The 25,096-nt window shown below is 43.6% G+C and overlaps 1 protein-coding gene across 1 annotated transcript in view; it reads right to left on the reverse strand.

Moving 5' to 3' along the window:
* LOC138663384 (oocyte zinc finger protein XlCOF8.4-like) overlaps positions 1 to 21,148 on the reverse strand; it is a 55,795-nt gene extending 34,647 nt beyond the window's left edge. Inside the window, exon 1 of the mRNA XM_069749560.1 lies at positions 21,091 to 21,148. The gene's annotated coding sequence lies outside the window, so the exon portion shown is untranslated. The remainder of the gene's footprint in view (positions 1 to 21,090) is intronic.
* Between the last annotated feature and the right edge of the window lie 3,948 nt (positions 21,149 to 25,096).

Below are 25,096 nucleotides of genomic sequence, written 5' to 3' on the forward strand. Positions count from 1 at the left end.
GTAAGACCCTTTAGAACTATATTTAAGTCCCAAGATGGCACAAAAATTTGTTTTCTTGGACAATGCCTTGATGCTGCGACCATAAACCTCTTTACCCAACGATGACCCGCAAGGTCCTGATCGAAGACGGAACTCAAGGCTGACACTTGAACTTTCAAGGTACTTGGCTTCAGCCCCAATTCTAATCCTTTTTGTAAAAAATCTAATATTTGTGAAATATTAGGATGAAAAGGGTCAGGTTTATGAGGATGACACCACGAGGAGAATCTTTTCCAGATTTTTCCATATATGGCATTGGTAATAGGTTTCCTAGATTTCTGTAGAGTAGAGATTACTGACTCTGAAAGGCCCTTAGCTCTTAGTACCTGGGCTTCAATAGCCAGGCTGCCAGCTTGAACTTCTGCGGTTCCGGATCATAAAAGGGGCCCTGGCAGAGAAGGTCTTCTGATACTTGAAGAAAGACTGGACCGTCCACCTTCAGTTCTTCGATGAGGTGGTACCAGCTCCTCTTCGGCCATGCTGGAGCTACTAAGATAGTCTGGACCTGATCGTCTCGGATCTTCCGAAGGGTCTTCGCAAGTAACGGTATTGGAGGGAACCCGTATGCTAGATGGAACCTCCAAGTATGAGCGAAGGCGTCTACTCCCTGAGACCTGTCCTTGGGGTTTAGGGAGAAGTAGTTCTCGACCTGTGCATTCTGGCTGGACGCTAGAAGGTCTATATTGGGAAGACCCCACCTGTCTGTCAACATTCTGAAAACGTCCGCCTTCAGGCTCCATTCTCCTGGATGCAAGTCGTGACGACTTAGGCGATCTGCCTGAACGTTCACCGACCCCTTGAGGTGTATCGCTGAAAGTGAGAGGAGATGTTTTTCTGCCCAGCAAAATATTCTGTTTGATATTGCTCTTAGTTGGTTGAACTTCGGACTTCCCTGGTGTTTTAGATGCGCAACAGTCGTCATATTGTCCGAATAAATTCTGACATGTTGACCTATAATGAGACTGCTGGCTGCCAGAAGGGCCCTCTCCGCTGCCAACAATTCTCTGGAGTTGGAGGAACTGGAGCTCTCTTTCTGATTCCAGTGACCCTGGAATGGGATTTGCGAGACCACTGCTCCCCAACCTTTTTGACTGGCGTCCGTTGTTACCGTAATCAGCGGATCTTGCACCCAGTCTACTCCTTTCAGTAGGTTTGATTGGATCACCCACCAGGTTAACAAAGCTTTTACCTTCCCTGGTGTGTAAACTCTTCTGTTTAGGGAATTTGGATTCCCGTTCCAGTTCCCTAAGATGTGCGCTTGCAGAACTCTGGAGTGGCTCTGAGCCCACTGGACCGATTGTTTACAGGCCGTCATTGATCCCAGAAGAGACATCGCAGCTCGTAAGGTCGGAGAACGTTGTTTTCTGAAGTGCGAGACCTTGGAAATTAGATTTATCCGATGTTCCTCTGGTAGGAAGGATTTTTGACCTTCTGAATCCAGGAGGACTCCGAGGAATTTCCTCACCTTTGATGGTGATAGCTGAGACTTTTTTAGATTTGGAATCCAACCCAAACCCTGTAAGATGTTCAGAGTTTTGGAAACTCTCTGATTGAGAACTTCGGCGGAAGGACCAATTATTAACAGGTCGTCTAAGTACGGGACTATAGCGATGTCTTGGCTCCTGATATGGGCTACTGCTTCCGCCATGACTCTGGAAAACACCCTTGGGGCTGAGGAGATCCCGAAGGGGAGAACATTGTATTGGAAATGTAAGATTTTTTGGTTGAATTGGACCGCAAATCTCAGGTATTTCCTGTGGCAAGGATGTATTGGAATATGGAAATAGGCATCCTTGAGGTCTATTGTTGCCATATACGAATGAGGAGCTATTAGAGGGATGGCTGTTTTTACTGACTCCATCTTGAACTTGCGGTAGGTTATGTATCTGTTGAGAGCCTTCAGATTTATTATAATCCAAGATTGCCCGGAAGGCTTTTTTACTATGAAGATACGGGAATAGTGTCCTTCCCCCCGCTCGTTCACCGGAACCAAGGAAATAGCTCTTGAGTTTAGCAAGTCCTGTATTCCAGCCATCATTAACTTTTGGGTCTCCCGAGATGACAGGGAGGTGACTCTTAAGATCCTGGGAGGAGGCACATCGAACTCTATCAACAGACCCTGTTGAATAACACTTACCACCCAGGGGCTGTTGGAGATATTCTGCCAACTGTGGACAAAGTTCGAAAGCCTCCCCCCCACCGGGGGGTGCTTGTTGGGGAACAAGGATGTTTTTAGGCTTCCCCTTAGCATAGCTCCACCTCCCGGATTTTCCTTTTCCTCTACCCTGGGAGGGCTGGGGCTGGGAGGGTCGAAAAAAACGCTTCCTGGGAGGCCTCTGTTCAGGAAGGGTTTTCTTTCTGTCTGTGGCTTTCTCTAAGATATCATCTAAGGAGGGCCCAAACACGTAGTCACCCTTAAAGGGAATAGAACATAGTTTTATTTTTGACGTAACGTCTCCGCTCCACATTTTTAACCAGAGAGCCCTTCTGGCTGAATTTGTCTGGACTAAGGATCTGGCGGCCACACGGATAGATTCCAGTGAGGCGTCCGCAAGGAAACCTGTTGCTCTGTGCAAAATAGGCAAGGAGTCCAGTACTTCCTCTCTTGGGGTACCTTGAGAGATGTGGCTTTCTAACTCTTCTATCCAACGGAAGAGAGAGCGGGCCACACATGTGGATGCTATATTGAATCGGAGGGCCGAGGTAGACGTTTCCCAGGACTTTTTGAGAAGGCTCTCAATCTTCCTATCCAAGGGGTCTTTTAATTGGGAAGAATCCTCGAACGGCAGAGCCGTCTTTTTAGCCACTCTAGCCACTTGGACATCAATTTTTATATAGTTATATAGTTATTAAGGTTGAAGGAAGACTATATGTCCATCTAGTTCAACCCATAGCCTAACCTAACATGTTGATCCAGAGGAAGGCAAAAAAACCCCATGTGCAAAGAGTAAGCTCCACATTGGGGAAAAAAATTCCTTCCCGACTCCACATACGGCAATCAGACTAGTTCCCTGGATCAACGCCCTATCAAGGAATCTAGTGTATATACCCTGTAACATTATACTTTTCCAGAAAGGTATCCAGTCCCCTCTTAAATTTAAGTAATGAATCACTCATTACAACATCATACGGCAGAGAGTTCCATAGTCTCACTGCTCTTACAGTAAAGAATCCGCGTCTGTTATTATGCTTAAACCTTTTTTCCTCCAACCGCAGAGGATGCCCCCTTGTCCCTGTTTCAGGTCTATGATTAAAAAGATCATCAGAAAGGTCTTTGTACTGTCCCCTCATATATTTATACATTAAAATAAGATCACCCCTTAGTCTTCGTTTTTCCAAACTAAATAGCCCCAAGTGTAATAACCTATCTTGGTATTGCAGACCCCCCAGTCCTCTAATAACCTTGGTCGCTCTTCTCTGCACCCGCTCCAGTTCAGCTATGTCTTTCTTAAACACCGGAGACCAGAACTGTGCACAGTATTCTAAGTGTGGTCGAACTAGTGACTTGTATAGAGGTAAAATTATGTTCTCCTCATGAGCATCTATGCCTCTTTTAATGCATCCCATTATTTTATTTGCCTTTGTAGCAGCTGCCTGACACTGGCCACTGAATTTAAGTTTGTCATCCACCCATACACCCAGGTCTTTTTCATTGACGGTTTTGCCCAGAGTTTTAGAATTAAGCACATAATTATACATCTTATTACTTCTACCCAAGTGCATGACCTTACATTTATCCCCATTAAAGCTCATTTGCCATTTATCAGCCCAAGCTTCTAGTTTACATAAATCATCCTGTAATATAAAATTGTCCTCCTCTGTATTGATTACCCTGCAGAGTTTAGTGTCATCTGCAAATATTGAAATTCTACTCTGAATGCCCCCTACAAGGTCATTAATAAATATGTTAAAAAGAAGAGGGCCCAATACTGACCCCTGTGGTACCCCACTGCTAACCGCTACCCAGTCCGAGTGTGCTCCATTAATAACCACCCTTTGTTTCCTATCCCTGAGCCAGCTCTCAACCCACTTGCACATATTTTCCCCTATCCCCATTATTCTCATTTTATGTATCAACCTTTTGTGTGGCACCGTATCAAAAGCTTTTGAAAAGTCCATATACACTACATCCACTGGGTTCCCTTGGTCCAATCTGGAACTTACCTCTTCATAGAAACTGATCAAATTAGTCTGACATGAACGGTCCCTAGTAAACCCATGCTGATACTGGGTCATGAGGTTATTCCTCTTCAGATACTCCAGTATAGCATCCCTTAGAATGCCCTCCAGGATTTTACCCACAGTAGAGGTTAAGCTTACTGGCCTATAATTTCCGAGTTCAGTTTTTGTCCCCTTTTTGAATATTGGCACCACATTTGCTATACGCCAGTCCTGTGGCACAGACCCTGTTATTATGGAGTCTTTAAAGATTAAAAATAATGGTCTATCAATGACTGTACTTAATTCCTGCAGTACTCGAGGGTGTATCCCATCCGGGCCCGGAGATTTGTCAATTTTAGTGATTTTTAGACGCCGCCGCACTTCCTGCTGGGTTAAGCAGGTGACATTTAATTGGGAATTTTTATCACTAGACATTTTGTCTGCCATGGGATTTTCTTGTGTAAATACTGATGAAAACAAGTCATTTAGCATATTGGCTTTTTCCTCATCCTCATCCACCATCTCACCCAGACTATTTTTAAGGGGGCCAACACTATCATTTTTTAGTTTCTTACTATTTATGTAGTTAAAGAATATTTTAGGATTATTTTTACTCTCTTTGGCAATGAGTCTCTCTGTCTCAATCTTTGCTGCCTTGATTTGCTTTTTACAGAATTTATTTAATTTTCTGTATTTAATTAATGCCTCCTCACTACCTACTTCCTTTAATTCTCTAAATGCTTTCTTTTTGTCACTTATTGCGTCCCTTACAGCTCTATTTAGCCATATTGGTTTCCTCCTATTTCTAGTATGTTTATTCCCATACGGTATATACTGTGCACAGGTCCTATCCAGGATGCTAATAAACGTCTCCCATTTTCTTTGTGTATTTTTGTGTCTCAGGATATCGTCCCAGTTAATTGCACCAAGATCCTCTCTCATCCGTTGGAAATTTGCCCTCCTGAAGTTTAGTGTCCTTGTAACCCCTCTACTACACATCTTTTTAAAGGATACTTGAAAACTTATTATTTTGTGATCGCTATTTCCAAAGTGACCCCCAACCCTTATATTTGATATGCGGTCTGGCCTGTTGGTTAATATTAGGTCTAGCAGTGCCCCCCTTCTTGTTGGGTCCTGAACCAGTTGTGAAAGGTAATTATCTCTCATAATTGTCAAAAACTGATTACCTTTGCTGGAACTGCAGGTTTCTATTCCCCAATCTATTTCAGGGTAGTTGAAGTCCCCCATAATAATGACTTCTCCTTGAGTCGCAGCTTCATCTATTTGCTTTACGAGGATATTCTCCATTGCTTCCATTATTTTTGGAGATTTATAACAAACCCCTATCAGTAATTTATTATTTTTTCCCCCTCCCCTTATCTCCACCCACAGGGATTCTACATTTTCATTAAATTCACCTATATTATCGCGCAGGATGGGTTTTAAGGATGATTTTACATATAGACACACCCCTCCCCCTCGCTTATCTGTACGGTCATTTCTGAATTTTTGGAATGTTCCATTTTATTGAGTCCTCATCAAGAGGAAATCGATGCTTAAAATCTGGAGGCGTTGTTAGCCGTTTCTCGGGCAACTCCCATTCACTATTAATCATATCAATTATGCTTTTATGGACGGGGAACCCCGGGTGTTTTTTAGTATGTATACCAAACAGTTCGTCTTGTATAGACTGAGGTACTGATTCCTCTTTTAGCCCCATCGTGTTCCTCACAGCCGATACCAATTCCTCAATATATTCCGAGGAAAAAAAGTATTTCCTAATTTCCGTAGATTTATGGGGTAACGCATCTTCCCACTTGACAGAGGAAGACGTATAGGACCCCTCAGACTCTGACTCGGAGTACTCCTGGATTTTCCTCTTTTTGGGGAGTGATGGACCAGGAGAGGATGGTGGTGGCGGTGGAGGTGGGGCGAGTGTGGCCAAAGAGGTTTGAACCTCCTGCCTAACCAGGGAGCGGATTTCATCAATCAAAGAAGGGTGTTCCGCTCTGACGATTTTATCCGTACAGGGTTGGCATAACTTTTTCTCCCAATCTGGAGACATTTTCGCATTACAGGTAGCACATCTACGCTTGGTAATGTTTTTAGGGCCAGGCTTGACTCCCTGCAATGAGAGAGGAAGCCGTGTAAGAAAAGGTATATTAAAAATGTACCTTTAAATGGGACACCCTCTGCCGTACTTACTAGGGCCTGAGGAGCGCTGGGCTCTGCAGCTGCAGGGCAAGACGAATCCATGCTTACAGCAGGCTTACCTGAGACGTCTTCGCAGCTTATATAGAAAATAAGCTGCCCAGCGCGTGGCACTTAGCCGCCCCTCCCCCTCCGCGGTCCCAGGCAGGCGTGCGAGGATGCAGCGTGCCTCGCACGCCGTTCGGTAATCCATTGGTCTGGATTGTGTCGCTCCTGTACAGGAGCGCCGACCCGGAAGTGGAGCATCACCTGACTTCCGGGTCGCCGAACAGCGTGCGCTGGAGGGGGAGACGCCGGAGAGCTCAGGGAGGCCTCCGGGTGGGCTCACCGGCCAGCTTTGTCCCCGCAAGAGAACGCAGGAGGACCGGGAACGCGGTCCCAGAATCCGGAGGAGACGGGAGGCACAGCGCAGGAGGAAGATGCGGGGGGCCCGACCATGAGTGCCCGGCAAGGAATTGAATTCAGGTACTCTGCTAGAGCCGCCGCAGCAGCGCACCAATAACCTCTCCATGCCCCATGGGGGACAGGAAAGACACTGGTTAATGGGAGGTGGGAGGGGTTTTTAACCTCTTGTGCTTCCTGTCCCCCATTAGGGAATGGAGACAACCTCCTGGTGGCTGTCGTGGAAGGCTACTAGAGAAAACACAGGCTATTTTCAACTCGACGCTTTAAAGAGGACCTGTCATCACATTCAATGCCACCAAGCCGCAGCTATGGTGGCATAGTTGACAGGTCCAGCTGTGTGGAGAGACCTTTGTCCACCTCCCTGGGTGCCTCCTCATTGAAATACTAAACTTTATTGCTCCCTTGGCGCGCGTAACGGGAATCAAGAAGTGGTCCTGTTGGTGTTTTGGAGTGTGAACCAATCAGTGCTTGAGCCCTGCGCTGTGCCGCTTCATCAGTCGTTGGGCAGTAAAAAAATTCCTGCCCAGCAACTGATGACGCAGTGCATTGTAGATAGCGCAGATTTGTTCACACTCCATCGGACCGATACAGACACATCATGCTTCCAGTGGTGCCCGTCGAGAGGAATAAAGTGTAATATTTTAGTGCGGAGGCACCAGGGAGGCGGATAGAGGGCTGTCTACACTGCTGGACCTGTCAGCTATGCCACCATAGCTGCGGCTTGGTGGCATTGAATGTGATGACAGGTCAGCTTTAAGCCTTTTTTTCAGTACTGAAGATAAGCAGTTAAAAGTCTCTTAAATCAGCCTTTATTTACTTATTTCAGCAACCTTGACGTCCAACCACAAAATATATCAATAAAGTCACAAAAGCTATTTTCAAGTCAATGCTTCAGACAGTTTTCACAATCTTGAAGAAAAAAAAAAAACAAGCAAAAACTTTGTTAAACCTGTCTTTCCAGGCCTGTTTCAGCATCTTTGAGCGTATAAACACTGCATATGTCCAGGAAATCAATGCAGATATTTTCAAATTAATAGTTCAAACTGTTATCGCTATATTAATGAAAAGCCGTCATATAGAGACAATAAACAGCCTATACTGACTTATTACAGCGCTATTGAATGCAGAATTACCAAGCTGTAAAAGGAAATTACTTAGCCTATTTGACGCTGTAATATAAATGTACATATAGGTATTCATTTATTATGGAGCTTAGGTGCCCACAAGTTTTTAAAGATATTTTTTCAAACAAAGCTGCAAAATTATTTGGCCTCTGTAAATATATTTCACATTGAATTACCATGGAGGTGAATAATTCTATTCATGTTATTATGGGCAATTCATCAAATGTGGTACTGGGCATGACTATTTGGGATAAATATATATGTTCTTAAAATAATGATAAAATATGTTCCTGAGCATGTGTATTTGTGATATTTCACCCATAATCCCCATACAGATCAATAGATATACCCATATTCCTATCAGAAGTAAATAAATTATGTTCCTGGGCATGTGTATTTGTGATATTTCACCCATAATCCCCATACAGATCAATAATTATACCCATATTCCTATCAGAAGTAGATGAAGTATGTTCCTGGGCATGTGTATTTGTGATATTTCACCCATAATCCCCATACAGAACAATAATTATACATCTACTTCTGATAGGAATATGGGAAGTATGTTCCTGAGCATGTGTATTTGTGATATTTCACCCATAATCCCCATACAGATCAATAATTATACCCATATTCCTATCAGAAGTAGATGAAGTATGTTCCTGAGCATGTGTATTTGTGATATTTCACCCATAATCTCCATACAGATCAATAATTATACCCATATTCCTATCAGAAGTAGATGAAGTATGTTCCTGGGCATGTGTATTTGTGATATTTCACCCATAATCCCCATACAGATCAATAATTATACCCATATTCCTATCAGAAGTAGATGAAATATGTTCCTGAGCATGTGTATTTGTGATATTTCACCCATAATCCCCATACAGATCAATAATTATACCCATATTCCTATCAGAAGTAGATGAAGTATGTTCCTGGGCATGTGTATTTGTGATATTTCACCCATAATCCCCATACAGATCAATAATTATACCCATATTCCTATCAGAAGTAGATGAAGTATGTTCCTGAGCATGTGTATTTGTGATATTTCACCCATAATCCCCATACAGATCAATAATTATACCCATATTCCTATCAGAAGTAGATGAAGTATGTTCCTGGGCATGTGTATTTGTGATATTTCACCCATAATCCCCATACAGATCAATAATTATACCCATATTCCTATCAGAAGTAGATGAAATATGTTCCTGGGCATGTGTATTTGTCATATTTCACCCATAATCCTCATACAGAACAATAATTATATCCATATTCCTATCAGAAGTAGATGAAGTATGTTCCTGGGCATGTGTATTTGTGATATTTCACCCATAATCCCCATACAGAACAATAATTATACCCATATTCCTATCAGAAGTAGATGAAGTATGTTCCTGAGCATGTGTATTTGTGATATTTCACCCATAATCCCCATACAGAACAATAATTATACCCATATTCCTATCAGAAGTAGATGAAGTATGTTCCTGAGCATGTGTATTTTTTTTTTTTTTAAATTCGTTTATTAATTGCAGAATAAATCATACAATACACACATTTGCATTTGATTCTATCATTATCCATTATGACATACTACGCATTGTAACGATTCACATTGTATTACAAAAGTAATAAATAGTGCATGTCAATCACAAGTATCTTATTGTAAAACCTTAACTACCTCAACTACTAAAAGAACAAAAAGAACTAAAAGAACGCCGCCAAAAGAAAGTTCCGTATAGATTTCACCCTGTAAGTAATGTCTCCAAAACCACAGGCCTCACTTCCTATGTATATATTAGAGTATTATAGGTTATAGAGTAAGATGAGAGGAGTTCCATTTACCCCATATTTTCTCAAATTTATCTGGACATCCTCTATTCTGATATAGTGTCCGTTCATACGGGATAATTGAGTTCACTAAATCCACCCAAGCTCTAAGAGATGGGCAAGAACCACCCATCCATCTCAGCGCCAGTACTTTTCGCGCCAGGAACAGTGTCTCTCGCAAAAAAATCCCAGTGTGGTGGTCCCAAACTCCTGCATCCCACACCCCAAATAAGCAGGTCAATGGCTCAAGTGGGACAGGGATCAACAGCAAGGATGTCAACAATGTTGTCACCTCTTTCCAATAATGAGAGATAATGGGACATCTCCATATCATATGAATAAAATCCGCATCACTTAAGTGACATCTCAGACAATCTGACGAATGGAGACGTCCCATCTTGAAAAGACGAGTCGGGGTCAGATAGGATTGATATATTATGTACAGCTGAGTCATCCTATTGTTAATTGATGGGGAAACCTTAGTTGGAGATTCCAAAATGTCTTCCCATTCTTCCCCCAGCGTATCCGGAAGAAGCCCCTCCCACCTTTTCTTAATAGAATCTATAGTAGACCCCTCTCCTATGGATAATAGATAAGTGTATAAAGAGGAGATAAGTCCTTGAGGGCCTTGTGAATTGAGAATACCTATCAGTGGAAGAGATGAAATGGCTCGACCCGTACCCACATTTCGCATGTGTGATTGAAAGGCTGATCTCAACTGCAGATAGCGGAAAAACTGGGATCTTGGGATGTTATAAGTATTTTGTAATTGTTCAAAGGAGGTAAAAAAACCCTGGTTGTGTACATTTCCTACTGAGAGAACACCGTGTGATATCCAAAATTCCGTGGATGGGTGGCCTAATAATCCCGGGAAATAACTGTTATTCCACAGTGGCATTTCAGCCACTATATCAACAAATTTGTTTTTTTTTTTATTTGACTCCATATTGATCTTGCCAACCGAAGCAAAGGAAGCAAACGGGGAACACCGACCCTCTCCATCTCCAAAAACCCCAGTGGACAATCGATCCTAGCAGAGTAAAGCAGATGACTCTCTGAATTAGGAAGAGGATTAGAATTATTGGGCATCCACTTATTTATCATTTTAACCTGCCCGGCTAGATAATATAAGTAGAAGTCTGGCAAAGCCGCTCCTCCCCCCCGTCTCGGTCTCTGTAGAGTAGATAACCTAAGTTTAGGCCTACTTTTCCCCCATATAAAAGACGTGGTTAGGGAATTTAGAGTCGCAAAGAGGGATTTAGGTATTGGGACAGCACTATGTTGAAGGCAGTAGTTTAACTTGGGAAGCAGTATCATTTTGATCAAATTAATGCGGCCAGCCACAGAGAGAGGGAGTTTATCCCAAGTATTAAATTTAGATTTTACCAGATCAATTAATGGGTAAATGTTAAATTGTAAATCAAATCTACTATGTTGAGACATATGTATTCCTAGATATTTGAAATTAGAGACAATGGGTAACGCCGAGAGAGTCCCGAGACGCAACATTGGGACATGAGAAAGAGGCATCAGGGCAGACTTATCCCAATTTATATAAAGACCAGAGAATTTGCTAAATTTGTCTATAATTGTTATTACTTTTGGTAGCGTATCCTCTGTTTGATCCATAAATACCACCATATCATCAGCATAGAGGCCAATAAAATCTACCCGATCTGCAATGCGTATCCCCTTGATGTCGCTGGAGGATCTCATCTGTATTGCCAGAGCCCCTATTGCCAATGCAAATAGAGCAGGGGAGAGAGGGCACCCCTGGCGAGTCCCTCTATGTAAAGAAAAAGGCTCGGATATTGAGCCATTCACTATCATACGCGCCCTAGGTTTCGTATATAATGTTCCTATCCCTTTCAGAAATCTGTCCCCAAAACCATACTTCCGCAAACATGCAAACAGAAAGGACCACTCGAGGGAGTCAAAAGCTTTGGCTGCATCCAGCGATGCCAATGCCCACTTATTATCTGGCTCCAAAGAGCTATATTGAATAACCGATTGGACCCGTCTAATATTGATGGAAGTACTTTTCCCAGGCATAAAGCCTGTTTGATCCGGGTGTATGAGATCTAATATAATCGTATTCAGTCTGGTAGCCAGAATTTTAGTAAAAATCTTGTAATCTACGTTCACCAGGGATATAGGTCGGTACGATCCACAATCGAGAGGATCCTTCCCCTCTTTCCTGAGTACTATAATATTGGCATCATAAAACGTTTCAGGGACAGACTCTCCCCTCCATATTCCCCCGAGTACCTTCAATAGAAGTGGTGCCAACTTGTCCCTGTATTTCCTATATAGCTCAATGGGGAACCCATCAGGACCCGGGGCCTTCCCTGTAGCCATGTCCGCTATAGCCTGCTCCACTTCCTCCAAAGTAAACTCCGCATCCATAAAGGCCTGTTGGGATGGGCTCAACGAGGGAAACGTTATATCCGATAAATAATCCAAACATTCATTAGTATCAAAACCGCTACCAGATTTATATAACAAATTATAATAATCGTGAAAACCTTGAAGTATCTCATCAGTAGAGGATACTAATGTGCCATCAGGCATACGGATTTGTAATATTGTGTTGGATGTATTGTGTTGGCGCACTAAGAAAGCCAAGAGCGTACTGGCCTGGTTCCCCAGCTCAAAATAGGACTGGCGGGTAAAGAATAATTTACGTTTCGATTTAACGTCTATATGTTGGGCATACAATCTCTGGGAGGTGAGCCACTCAGCCCTGTTACTGCTGGTCTGATTTGCTGTTATTTACATCTTTTACTAGCACTTGCGGATTACTGCAAACATTTTTTCAAACTGAGTGTTTTTGGTTTTACCATTCTCTTTTGTGTCTTCAGGTTTCTTGGTGGTGTGTGAACATGTTCTTACAGACTTGTTCACTGTGCAAGTAGCCCATGTGTTCCTGTTTCCATGATTGTTCTCTTGTGTCTACAAGACTGGGGAGTTCCACCACTCCTCTTGGGCTAGCTGCACAAAAGCTGTTCTGCCCTGTATGCACACATGGATTTTTCCTCTCTGAACCCTGTTCACACAGGTAATATACAGATGATCAGGTTTTTAAATACATCAGATAGGGATTGCATACATTAGTTAGGACTGCTCTGATATGGGTATACCGTGAAGATTGGTAGAGCAGCTTAGTATACATTTTTTGCAAAAAACGTATCAACCAAATACCCTGTTATTTACATCTTTTACTAGCACTTGCGGATTACTGCAAACATTTTTTCAAACTGAGTGTTTTTGGTTTTACCATTCTCTTTTGTGTCTTCAGGTTTCTTGGTGGTGTGTGAACATGTTCTTACAGACTTGTTCACTGTGCAAGTAGCCCATGTGTTCCTGTTTCCATGATTGTTCTCTTGTGTCTACAAGACTGGGGAGTTCCACCACTCCTCTTGGGCTAGCTGCACAAAAGCTGTTCTGCCCTGTATGCACACATGGATTTTTCCTCTCTGAACCCTGTTCACACAGGTAATATACAGATGATCAGGTTTTTAAATATATCAGATAGGGATTGCATACATTAGTTAGGACTGCTCTGATATGGGTATACCGTGAAGATTGGTAGAGCAGCTTAGTATACATTTTTTGCAAAAAACGTATCAACCAAATACCCTGTTATTTACATCTTTTACTAGCACTTGCGGATTACTGCAAACATTTTTTCAAACTGAGTGTTTTTGGTTTTACCATTCTCTTTTGTGTCTTCAGGTTTCTTGGTGGTGTGTGAACATGTTCTTACAGACTTGTTCACTGTGCAAGTAGCCCATGTGTTCCTGTTTCCATGATTGTTCTCTTGTGTCTACAAGACTGGGGAGTTCCACCACTCCTCTTGGGCTAGCTGCACAAAAGCTGTTCTGCCCTGTATGCACACATGGATTTTTCCTCTCTGAACCCTGTTCACACAGGTAATATACAGATGATCAGGTTTTTAAATACATCAGATAGGGATTGCATACATTAGTTAGGACTGCTCTGATATGGGTATACCGTGAAGATTGGTAGAGCAGCTTAGTATACATTTTTTGCAAAAAACGTATCAACCAAATACCCTGTTATTTACATCTTTTACTAGCACTTGCGGATTACTGCAAACATTTTTTCAAACTGAGTGTTTTTGGTTTTACCATTCTCTTTTGTGTCTTCAGGTTTCTTGGTGGTGTGTGAACATGTTCTTACAGACTTGTTCACTGTGCAAGTAGCCCATGTGTTCCTGTTTCCATGATTGTTCTCTTGTGTCTACAAGACTGGGGAGTTCCACCACTCCTCTTGGGCTAGCTGCACAAAAGCTGTTCTGCCCTGTATGCACACATGGATTTTTCCTCTCTGAACCCTGTTCACACAGGTAATATACAGATGATCAGGTTTTTAAATACATCAGATAGGGATTGCATACATTAGTTAGGACTGCTCTGATATGGGTATACCGTGAAGATTGGTAGAGCAGCTTAGTATACATTTTTTGCAAAAAACGTATCAACCAAATACCCTGTTATTTACATCTTTTACTAGCACTTGCGGATTACTGCAAACATTTTTTCAAACTGAGTGTTTTTGGTTTTACCATTCTCTTTTGTGTCTTCAGGTTTCTTGGTGGTGTGTGAACATGTTCTTACAGACTTGTTCACTGTGCAAGTAGCCCATGTGTTCCTGTTTCCATGATTGTTCTCTTGTGTCTACAAGACTGGGGAGTTCCACCACTCCTCTTGGGCTAGCTGCACAAAAGCTGTTCTGCCCTGTATGCACACATGGATTTTTCCTCTCTGAACCCTGTTCACACAGGTAATATACAGATGATCAGGTTTTTAAATACATCAGATAGGGATTGCATACATTAGTTAGGACTGCTCTGATATGGGTATACCGTGAAGATTGGTAGAGCAGCTTAGTATACATTTTTTGCAAAAAACGTATCAACCAAATACCCTGTTATTTACATCTTTTACTAGCACTTGCGGATTACTGCAAACATTTTTTCAAACTGAGTGTTTTTGGTTTTACCATTCTCTTTTGTGTCTTCAGGTTTCTTGGTGGTGTGTGAACATGTTCTTACAGACTTGTTCACTGTGCAAGTAGCCCATGTGTTCCTGTTTCCATGATTGTTCTCTTGTGTCTACAAGACTGGGGAGTTCCACCACTCCTCTTGGGCTAGCTGCACAAAAGCTGTTCTGCCCTGTATGCACACATGGATTTTTCCTCTCTGAACCCTGTTCACACAGGTAATATACAGATGATCAGGTTTTTAAATACATCAGATAGGGATTGCATACATTAGTTAGGACTGCTCTGATATGGGTATACCGTGAAGATTGGTAGAGCAGCTTAGTATACATTTTTTGCAAAAAACGTATCAACCAAATACCCTGTTATTTACATCTTTTACTAGCACTTGCGGATTACTGCAAACATTTTTTCAAACTGAGTGTTTTTGGTTTTACCATTCTCTTTTGTGTCTTCTGATTTGCTATATATGTAGCCTCTGAATCCTTTAATCGTTGCTCCATCTCGTCATCCTCCCCCGCCGTCACCCTTTTAATGTAAGAGATTGTAGAGGACAAGCATCCCCTTAAATATGTTTTCAGAGTGTCCCAAAATAAACCAAGATTCTGGGGTTCTGGATGTGCTAAAATAAAACTATTTAATTGTTCGACTGTCCTGTCACTTGAATCTATCAATTTCAACCAGAAAGGGTTTAATTTCCAGGATCTATTGTTATTGGATTGACCATATTTAAGTTTAAGAATTACTGGACTGTGGTCCGAGATCCCCCTGTTACCATGTTCAATATTATCCACCTGCAATGCCACGCCACTAGATCCAAATATATAATCTATACGAGATAAAGATTGTTTAGTGGATGAGTGGCAGGTATACCCTCTATCCTCCGGATGACTCATTCTCCACAAGTCCAACCAACCGCTGCCATCCATAAACAGCGCCAGCTGGGAGGGCGATTGAGGCAAAGATTCCCCGGATACTGTGTTATCCAACCTCACTCTGTCCTTAGAATGGTCCATTACTAGGTTGAAGTCACCCATGCAGATAACATTGGCATCTGGATATTTTAAGGAGAAACCCAATGCCATACGGAGAACCGACATATTAGCAGGGGGAGGGTTATAAACACAAAGTATCGCATATTCACATGAATTGAGAATTGCATGTACAAAAACAAAGCGGCCCTCCGGATCCCGCCGTGCCTCCCTCGCCTCCCACCTAACCCCCCTGTGTATCAATAAGGAGACCCCTCTTGAGTAGCTAGTATGGAATGCATGGAGCGACCACTGTACCTATGGCTTTTGTATACATCGAACCGTATCCCTAGTCAGGTGTGTCTCCATCAATGCCACGACATGAGGATTGTGTTTTTTGATCTGTGAAAATACTTTAACTTTCTTCCGAGGAGTCTTAATACCCCGTATGTTCCAGGTCATATATATATAATTTCAGATCCCATATTTATATAAAAAGAGAAAAATAATATATGTCAACAATATTATACGGGCGTGATCCAGAGACACCCCACAGAGCAAAAAAAAATCAATATTGGCGGCAACCATATACATCAAACAGTCAGAACTAGTGCATAAACTCAAACCCAACATAACTTGAACAATAGAGGAGCATGCTTCCATACTCCCACAGTCAAATAGAAACGGGGATACCCTCACTGAATTCAGTGTCCGGTATTGTTGACTTCTTTCGCACCTATGTAAAGAGCTCTATTTATATTGCCATTTGATAAAGAACCCAAATTAGGAGTTTTTTTGGGCCTTGGACCCTCCGTGAGACCGCAACCATTCAGCCACTTCTGCTGGGTCTGTAAAAAATAAAGAGGATCCATCATGGACAATGCGGAGCCGGGCTGGATAGAGCATGGAATAAATTATATTCTTGTCTCAAAGTAGCTTTTTGACTTCCATAAATCGTGCCCGCTGTTTCTGGAGCTCCATGGAGAAATCCGGAAAAATCGATATGATGGTATTGTTGAGTTTAATGGGGCCCCTCTGCCTTGCCAAGCGAAGAATAGCATCTCTATCTCTGCAATTAAGGAGGCGTGCCAGAAACGGTCGAGGTGGAGTTCCAGGGGGCAGAGGTCTCATTGGGACCCTATGGGCTCTTTCCACTGAGAATGTTGAGGAGAATCCATCTCCCAGGGTGGACTTAAGCCAGTCTTCCAGGAATTGCTCAGGCTGCTGACCCTCCGATCGCTCCGGGAGACCAATAATTCGAATATTATTGCGACGCAGTCTGTTTTCCAAATCATCCGCCTTTTGTTTCCAGGCGTTTACGGAGCCAGCAGCTTTTGTCAGTTTAGCTTCCATGGGAGTAATAGTATCTTCTATATGTGACACTCTTGTTTCCACCTCCGAAATACGCCCTCTCATAGCTTGCATGTCATGTCGCAAACGACCCACCTCAGTATGCACATCCTCTATTTTTTCCGTAAGAGATGTTCTAGTGAGGGAGATAGCCTGCATTAACTGCTCGGATGCTTGTTTAAGAGTCAGTTCGTCTTGTTCTCCCTCCTCGTTACTATCAGAAGGACGGCCCTTACGCTGGGTAAGTGCAGGATTATTTCTGAGAGTGCGCACATTGTCCGAGGAATCATCTCTGGCAAATTTCCTCAGTTTATCAGCCGCCCCTGCTCCCCTAGGGTGTTGCATGGTGGGCAAGCAGAGGAACTCCACAAAGTAATCCTGATTGTGATTGCAGATAAACCAAGCTCTAGCTTCAGGTCCTGTATAATATTAGACTGTACGTCAAAGGGGGTCACAGGGCTGGCAGACAGTAATAATGAGGGTCACAGGGTGGTCGTTCAGATGTTTACTCAGGCCCTATATAACTGAACGGGCTCTCAGTCGGCACACAGGGAGGTCAGCAGGAAGGGGGTTAATTCCCAGTTTTATGGTGCTGCTAAACGAAGCGGCTGTATGACAGGGGAGGCACAGGGCCCAATATTTCAGGGCACTCACCGCACCACCCCCCCAGTTCCTTATTTGCGTGTTCTCCTTCCAAGCAGCACCGCAGGTATATGAGGCACTGCTCCCTTTGCTGTTAGGGAGCGTGCTATGCTAATGTCCGCCACTCCCGTGGGCACCGCTGTCCCCCTCAGGTCTCCCAACCTCCGTGCACAAGCACAGCTCTCACCGCTGCGATCCTGCTTCCGTTCGCCCCGACGAGAAGAGAGCCCGGCTTCAGCAGGAGACGGCGCCGCGTCCTGTGTCCTGGAGCGCGCGCACCGAAGATGGCCGCCACTGCACGTGGATCCCCCCGGCCTCTCTGTCCCTGCAGCTCCCGCCGCCTCAGATCACTACGGCAGCCGTCCGGAGGGCTCACAAGGTTCCACTAAGTGTGGGGTCTCAGCCCCTGTCGGTTCTGTTTGCGGGGATGAGATATATGTGGCAGGATTGAATCAGGATGTATGGAGCTCCTACTCAGTGCGTCCTTCTTCTCCGGCTACATAGCCACGCCCCCCGAGCATGTGTATTTGTGATATTTCACCCATAATCCCCATACAGAACAATAATTATACCCATATTCCTATCAGAAGTAGATGAAGTATGTTCCTGGGCATGTGTATTTGTGATATTTCACCCATAATCCCCATACAGAACAATAATTATACCCATATTCCTATCAGAAGTAGATGAAGTATGTTCCTGGGCATGTGTATTTGTGATTTTTCACCCATAATCCCCATACAGAACAATAATTATACCCATATTCCTATCAGAAGTAGATGAAATATGTTCCTGGGCATGTGTATTTGTGATATTTCACCCATAATCCCCATACAGATCAATAATTATACCCATATTCCTATCAGAAGTAGATGAAGTATGTTCCTGAGCATGTGTATTTGTGATATTTCACCCATAATCCCCATACAGAACAATAATTATACCCATATTCCTATCAGAAGTAGATGAAGTATGTTCCTGAGCATGTGTATTTGTGATATTTCACCCATAATCCCCATACAGATCAATAGATATACCCATATTCCTATCAGAAGTAGATGAAGTATGTTCCTGGGCATGTGTATTTGTGATATTTCACCCATAATCCCAATACAGATCAATAATTATACCCATATTCCTATCAGAAGTAGATGAAGTATGTTCCTGGGCATGTGTATTTGTGATATTTCACCCATAATCCCCATACAGAACAATAATTATACTCATATTCCTATCAGAAGTAGATGAAGTATGTTCCTGGGCATGTGTATTTGTGATATTTCACCCATAATCCCCATACAGAACAATAATTATACCCATATTCCTATCAGAAGTAGATGAAGTATGTTCCTGAGCATGTGTATTTGTGATATTTCACCCATAATCCCCATACAGAACAATAGATATACCCATATTCCTATCAGAAGTAGATGAAGTATGTTCCTGGGCATGTGTATTTGTGATATTTCACCCATAATCCCCATACAGAACAATAATTATACCCATATTCCTATCAGAAGTAGATGAAGTATGTTCCTGGGCATGTGTATTTGTGATATTTCACCCATAATCCCCATACAGATCAATAATTATACCCATATTCCTATCAGAAGTAGATGAAGTATGTTCCTGGGCATGTGTATTTGTGATATTTCACCCATAATCCCCATACAGAACAATAATTATACCCATATTCCTATCAGAAGTAGATGAAGTATGTTCCTGGGCATGTGTATTTGTGATATTTCACCCATAATCCCCATACAGATCAATAATTATACCCATATTCCTATCAGAAGTAGATGAAGTATGTTCCTGGGCATGTGTATTTGTGATATTTCACCCATAATCCCCATACAGAACAATAATTATACCCATATTCCTATCAGAAGTAGATGAAATATGTTCCTGGGCATGTGTATTTGTGATATTTCACCCATAATCCCCATACAGATCAATAATTATACCCATATTCCTATCAGAAGTAGATGAAGTATGTTCCTGAGCATGTGTATTTGTGATATTTCACCCATAATCCCCATACAGAACAATAATTATACCCATATTCCTATCAGAAGTAGATGAAATATGTTCCTGGGCATGTGTATTTGTGATATTTCACCCATAATCCCCATACAGATCAATAATTATACCCATATTCCTATCAGAAGTAGATGAAATATGTTCCTGGGCATGTGTATTTGTGATATTTCACCCATAATCCCCATACAGAACAATAATTATACCCATATTCCTATCAGAAGTAGATGAAATATGTTCCTGGGCATGTGTATTTGTGATATTTCACCCATAATCCCCATACAGAACAATAATTATACCCATATTCCTATCAGAAGTAGATGAAATATGTTCCTGGGCATGTGTATTTGTGATATTTCACCCATAATCCCCATACAGATCAATAGATATACCCATATTCCTATCAGAAGTAGATGAAGTATGTTCCTGGGCATGTGTATTTGTGATATTTCACCCATAATCCCCATACAGATCAATAATTATACCCATATTCCTATCAGAAGTAGATGAAGTATGTTCCTGGGCATGTGTATTTGTGATATTTCACCCATAATCCCCATACAGAACAATAATTATACCCATATTCCTATCAGAAGTAGATGAAGTATGTTCCTGGGCATGTGTATTTGTGATATTTCACCCATAATCCCCATACAGATCAATAATTATACCCATATTCCTATCAGAAGTAGATGAAGTATGTTCCTGGGCATGTGTATTTGTGATATTTCACCCATAATCCCCATACAGAACAATAGATATACCCATATTCCTATCAGAAGTAGATGAAGTATGTTCCTGGGCATGTGTATTTGTGATATTTCACCCATAATCCCCATACAGAACAATAGATATACCCATATTCCTATCAGAAGTAGATGAAATATGTTCCTGGGCATGTGTATTTATGATATTTCACCCATAATCCCCATACAGAACAATAGTTATACTCATATTCCCTTCTTGCTATATTACAAGAAGTCATTTCCTGGGCTGCATTTGTAAAATGTGCTGCCATCTATTGGTGGAGTCTAGTATTGCAGCCCATCATCCCCTCATCCCAATATGCAGTTTAGTCCGTCCCTGACAATGGTGGAGGCCACAAAGCAGGAGAAGGATAGAAGAATATAACAAAGTGTTTACAAGTTGCCCTTTCCTCAGTTTGGAATGTAATTAATAAATAGCAGTTACCAGGAACAGTGGAGGTCAAGATAAGGTCTGGAAGACCAAGCAATATATTTCTAATATTAATGCGCCAGTAATGGGGAATCTCCACATACCTTCACCTGCAGAGCCGCACACCACATATATGGCAGTTCTGTGCACACAGGACCTGTGATGAGGTCACAGGAGGGGAGGAGTCAGGGGTCACATGATCAGGGGCCTCAGTGTATGCAGGACTCTGCTGTGCTGGTTGTCATGGTGCTGGATGAGGGGAAGATTATGTGTCGGGTCAGGAGGGGTTTACAGTGCGGATGTAGCTGAGCCGTGTGTGTACGAGGTGTACGGAGCGGAGCCGCGTGTGTATGAGGTGTATGAAGTGGAGCCATGTGTGTACGAGGTGTACAGAGCGGAGCCGTGTGTGTACGAGGTGTACAGAGCGGAGCCGTGTGTGTACGAGGTGTATGAAGTGGAGCCATGTGTGTACGAGTTGTACGGAGCGGAGCCGTGTGTGTACGAGGTGTACTGAGCGGAGCCGTGTGGGTACGAGGTGTGCAGAGCGGAGCCATGTGTGTACGGAGCGGAGCCACGTGTGTACCGAGCGGAGCCGTGTGTGTACGAGGTGTACAGAGCGGAGCCGTGTGTGTACGGAGCGGAGCCGTTTGGGTATGAGGTGTACAGAGCGGAGCCATGTGTGTATGGAGCGGAGCCGTGTGTGTACGAGGTGTGCGGAGCGGAGCCGTGTGTGTACGAAGTGTACGTAGCGGAGCCGTGTGGGGACGAGGTGTACAGAGCGGAGCCATGTGTGTACGGAGCGGAGCCGTGTGTGTACGAGGTGTACGGAGCGGAGCCGTGTATGTACGAGGTGTACGGAGCGGAGCCGTGTGTGTACGAGGTGTACTGAGCGGAGCCGTGTGGGTACGAGGTGTGCAGAGCGGAGCCATGTGTGTACGGAGCGGAGCCACGTGTGTACGGAGCGGAGCCGTGTGTGTACGAGGTGTACAGAGCGGAGCCGTGTGTGTACGGAGCGGAGCCGTTTGGGTATGAGGTGTACAGAGCGGAGCCATGTGTGTATGGAGCGGAGCCGTGTGTGTACGAGGTGTGCGGAGCGGAGCCGTGTGTGTACGAAGTGTACGTAGCGGAGCCGTGTGGGGACGAGGTGTACAGAGCGGAGCCATGTGTGTACGGAGCGGAGCCGTGTGTGTACGAGGTGTACGGAGCGGAGCCGTGTATGTACGAGGTGTACGGAGCGGAGCCGTGTGTGTACAAGGTGTAAGGAGCAGAGCCGTGTGTGTACAAGGTGTAAGGAGCAGAGCCGTGTGTGTACAAGGTGTACGGAGCAGAGCCGTGTGTGTACAAGGTGTACGGAGCAGAGCCGTGTGTGTACAAGGTGTACGGAGCAGAGCCGTGTGTGTACAAGGTGTACGGAGCAGAGCTGTGTGTGTACAAAGTGTACGGAGCGGAGCCGTGTGGGTACGAGGTGTACGGATCGGAGCCGTGTGTGTACAAAGTGTACAGAGCGGAGCCGTGTGGGTACGAGGTGTACAGAGCTGAGCCATGTGTGTACGGAGCGGAGTCATGTGTGAACGAGGTGTACGGAGTGGAGCCGTGCGTGTACAGGGTGTACGGAGTGGAGTCGTGTGTGTACGAGGTGTACAGACCGGAGCCGTGTGTGTACGAGGTGTACGGAGCAGAGCCGTGTGTGTACGAGGTGTACGGAGCAGAGCCGTGTGTGTACGAGGTGTACGGAGCAGAGCCGTGTGTGTACGAGGTGTACGGAGCAGAGCCGTGTGTGTACGAGGTGTACGGAGCAGAGCCGTGTGTGTACGAGGTGTACGGAGCAGAGCCGTGTGTGTACGAGGTGTACGGAGCAGAGCCGTGTGTGTACGAGGTGTACGGAGCAGAGCCGTGTGTGTACGAGGTGTACGGAGCTGAGCCGTGTGTGTACGAGGTGTACGGAGCAGAGCCGTGTGTGTACGAGGTGTACGGAGCAGAGCCGTGTGTGTACGAGGTGTACGGAGCAGAGCCGTGTGTGTACGAGGTGTACGGAGCAGAGCCGTGTGTGTACGAGGTGTACGGAGCAGAGCCGTGTGTGTACGAGGTGTACGGAGCAGAGCCGTGTGTGTACGAGGTGTACGGAGCAGAGCCGTGTGTGTACGGAGCGGAGCCATGTGTGTACGGAGCGGAGCCATGTGTGTACAAGGTGTACGGAGCAGAGCTGTGTGTGTACAAGGTGTACGGAGCAGAGCCATGTGTGTACAAGGTGTACGGAGCAGAGCCGTGTGTGTACGAGGTGTACGGAGCAGAGCCGTGTGTGTACAAGGTGTACGGAGCAGAGCCGTGTGTGTTCGAGGTGTACGGAGCAGAGCCATGTGTGTACAAGGTGTACGGAGCAGAGCCGTGTGTGTTCGAGGTGTACGGAGCGGAGCCGTGTGTGTACGAGGTGTACGGAGCAGAGCCATGTGTCATATATGGAGTGAAGCTGCCTGTGTACAGGGTGTGTTGAGTGGAGCTGCGTGTGTACTGGGTTAAAACCAATGCAATACAACACGGACCAAAATCCAGAAAAAATATAGAAGCATGGGAATATTAAAATATAGCTTTATTATTAGGAATGGCAATGATTACATAATCAAAAAATAGAAGTGTATAAAAACATACAAATTTTGTGCAACAACAGGATTATAAAATTGTATATAATTCCCAACAGAATCCCCACCACAATACCAGGATTATCTAGTTTATGCTGTACGTGAACATTTTTTTTTCTCAAACCAAAAAGGGGGGGGGGTTTCATATGAAAAACAAATAGTGTAAAAATATATATATATATATAAAAATATATAAAAAGCAAATAAATTAGTGCACAAATATGCCCAGTTTCGCAAAATAAAGTGACCAAGTGCACAATATCAGATAGTATCTTTTTTTTATTATATAACACTCAGAATGTAAAGTGCAGGGACCTGCCAAGAGGTTATTAGATGGTGCCAACACATGCTGAAAACATATAACTGTGAGATAGTACAGCAAAAATACGTTACATGTACCTGGGGGGCTGAATCCTGTACCTGCGCACACCCTTTGTATGTTTTTATACACTTATATTTTTTGATTATTTAATCATTGCCATTCCTAATAATAAAGCTATATTTTAATATTCCCATGCTTATATATTTTTTCTGGATTTTGGTCCATGTTGTATTGCATTGGTTTTAACCCAGTATTTTATATTATCTCTATATATTTTTTTCTATACATTTATATGTGATATGGTGGATTTATGATCAACTGTGGGTATAATGTGATATATACTTAGTGTGTACTGGGTGTATGGTGCTGAGCCGTGCGTGTACTCTATGTACAGAGCAGTGTTGTTTGTGTATGGACTGGAGCCATGTTTGTACGGAGCGAAGCCATGTGTGTACGGAGCAGAGCCATGTGTGTACGGAGCAGAGCCATGTGTGATATATGGAGTGAAGCCGCCTGTGTACAGGGTGTGTTGAGTGGAGCTGTGTGTGTACAGGGTGTACGGTGCTGAGCCGTGAGTGTACTGTGTGTACAGAGCAGAGTTGTTTGTGTATGGACAGGAGCCATGTTTGTACGGCGCGAAGCTGTGTGTCTACGACATGTACTGAGCAGAGCTGTGTGTATGAGGTGCATGTAGCGGAGCCGTGTGTGTATGAAGCGCAGCTTTTTTCATTTAATAAGTAAATTTTTTTTTATAAAACAATGATTGGATCCATCTCAATATTACATGTATTGTTCTCCAATATTTCCTCCCTATTATTCCTATCTGTGTATTATCGTCTTGCGTCTTTTTCCTTCTTCCTAATATTCTGTGTTCCACAGCTGCAGGAGTAAATGGTGAAAGTAATGACTATCATGAAGTAGGATCTTCTCCAGGCACAGGCAAGGGTCTATGACCAATCAGCGAGACTGAGGCAGTTCCAGCCCGGGAACCCCATGCTAGTGCTTTCACATGTAAAGCGCCATGGATTAAATGGCGCTATAAAAATGTATAATAATAATAAAACAATAATAGAGCTTATCTGTATGGCGGAGAGCAAGTTCTTAGCTAAATGGAAAGGCCCATATGAGGTGGTGGAAAAACTGGGTGAAGTT

Source organism: Ranitomeya imitator, chromosome 2 (assembly GCF_032444005.1).
Source record: "Ranitomeya imitator isolate aRanImi1 chromosome 2, aRanImi1.pri, whole genome shotgun sequence".
Classification (NCBI taxonomy): domain Eukaryota; kingdom Metazoa; phylum Chordata; class Amphibia; order Anura; family Dendrobatidae; genus Ranitomeya; species Ranitomeya imitator.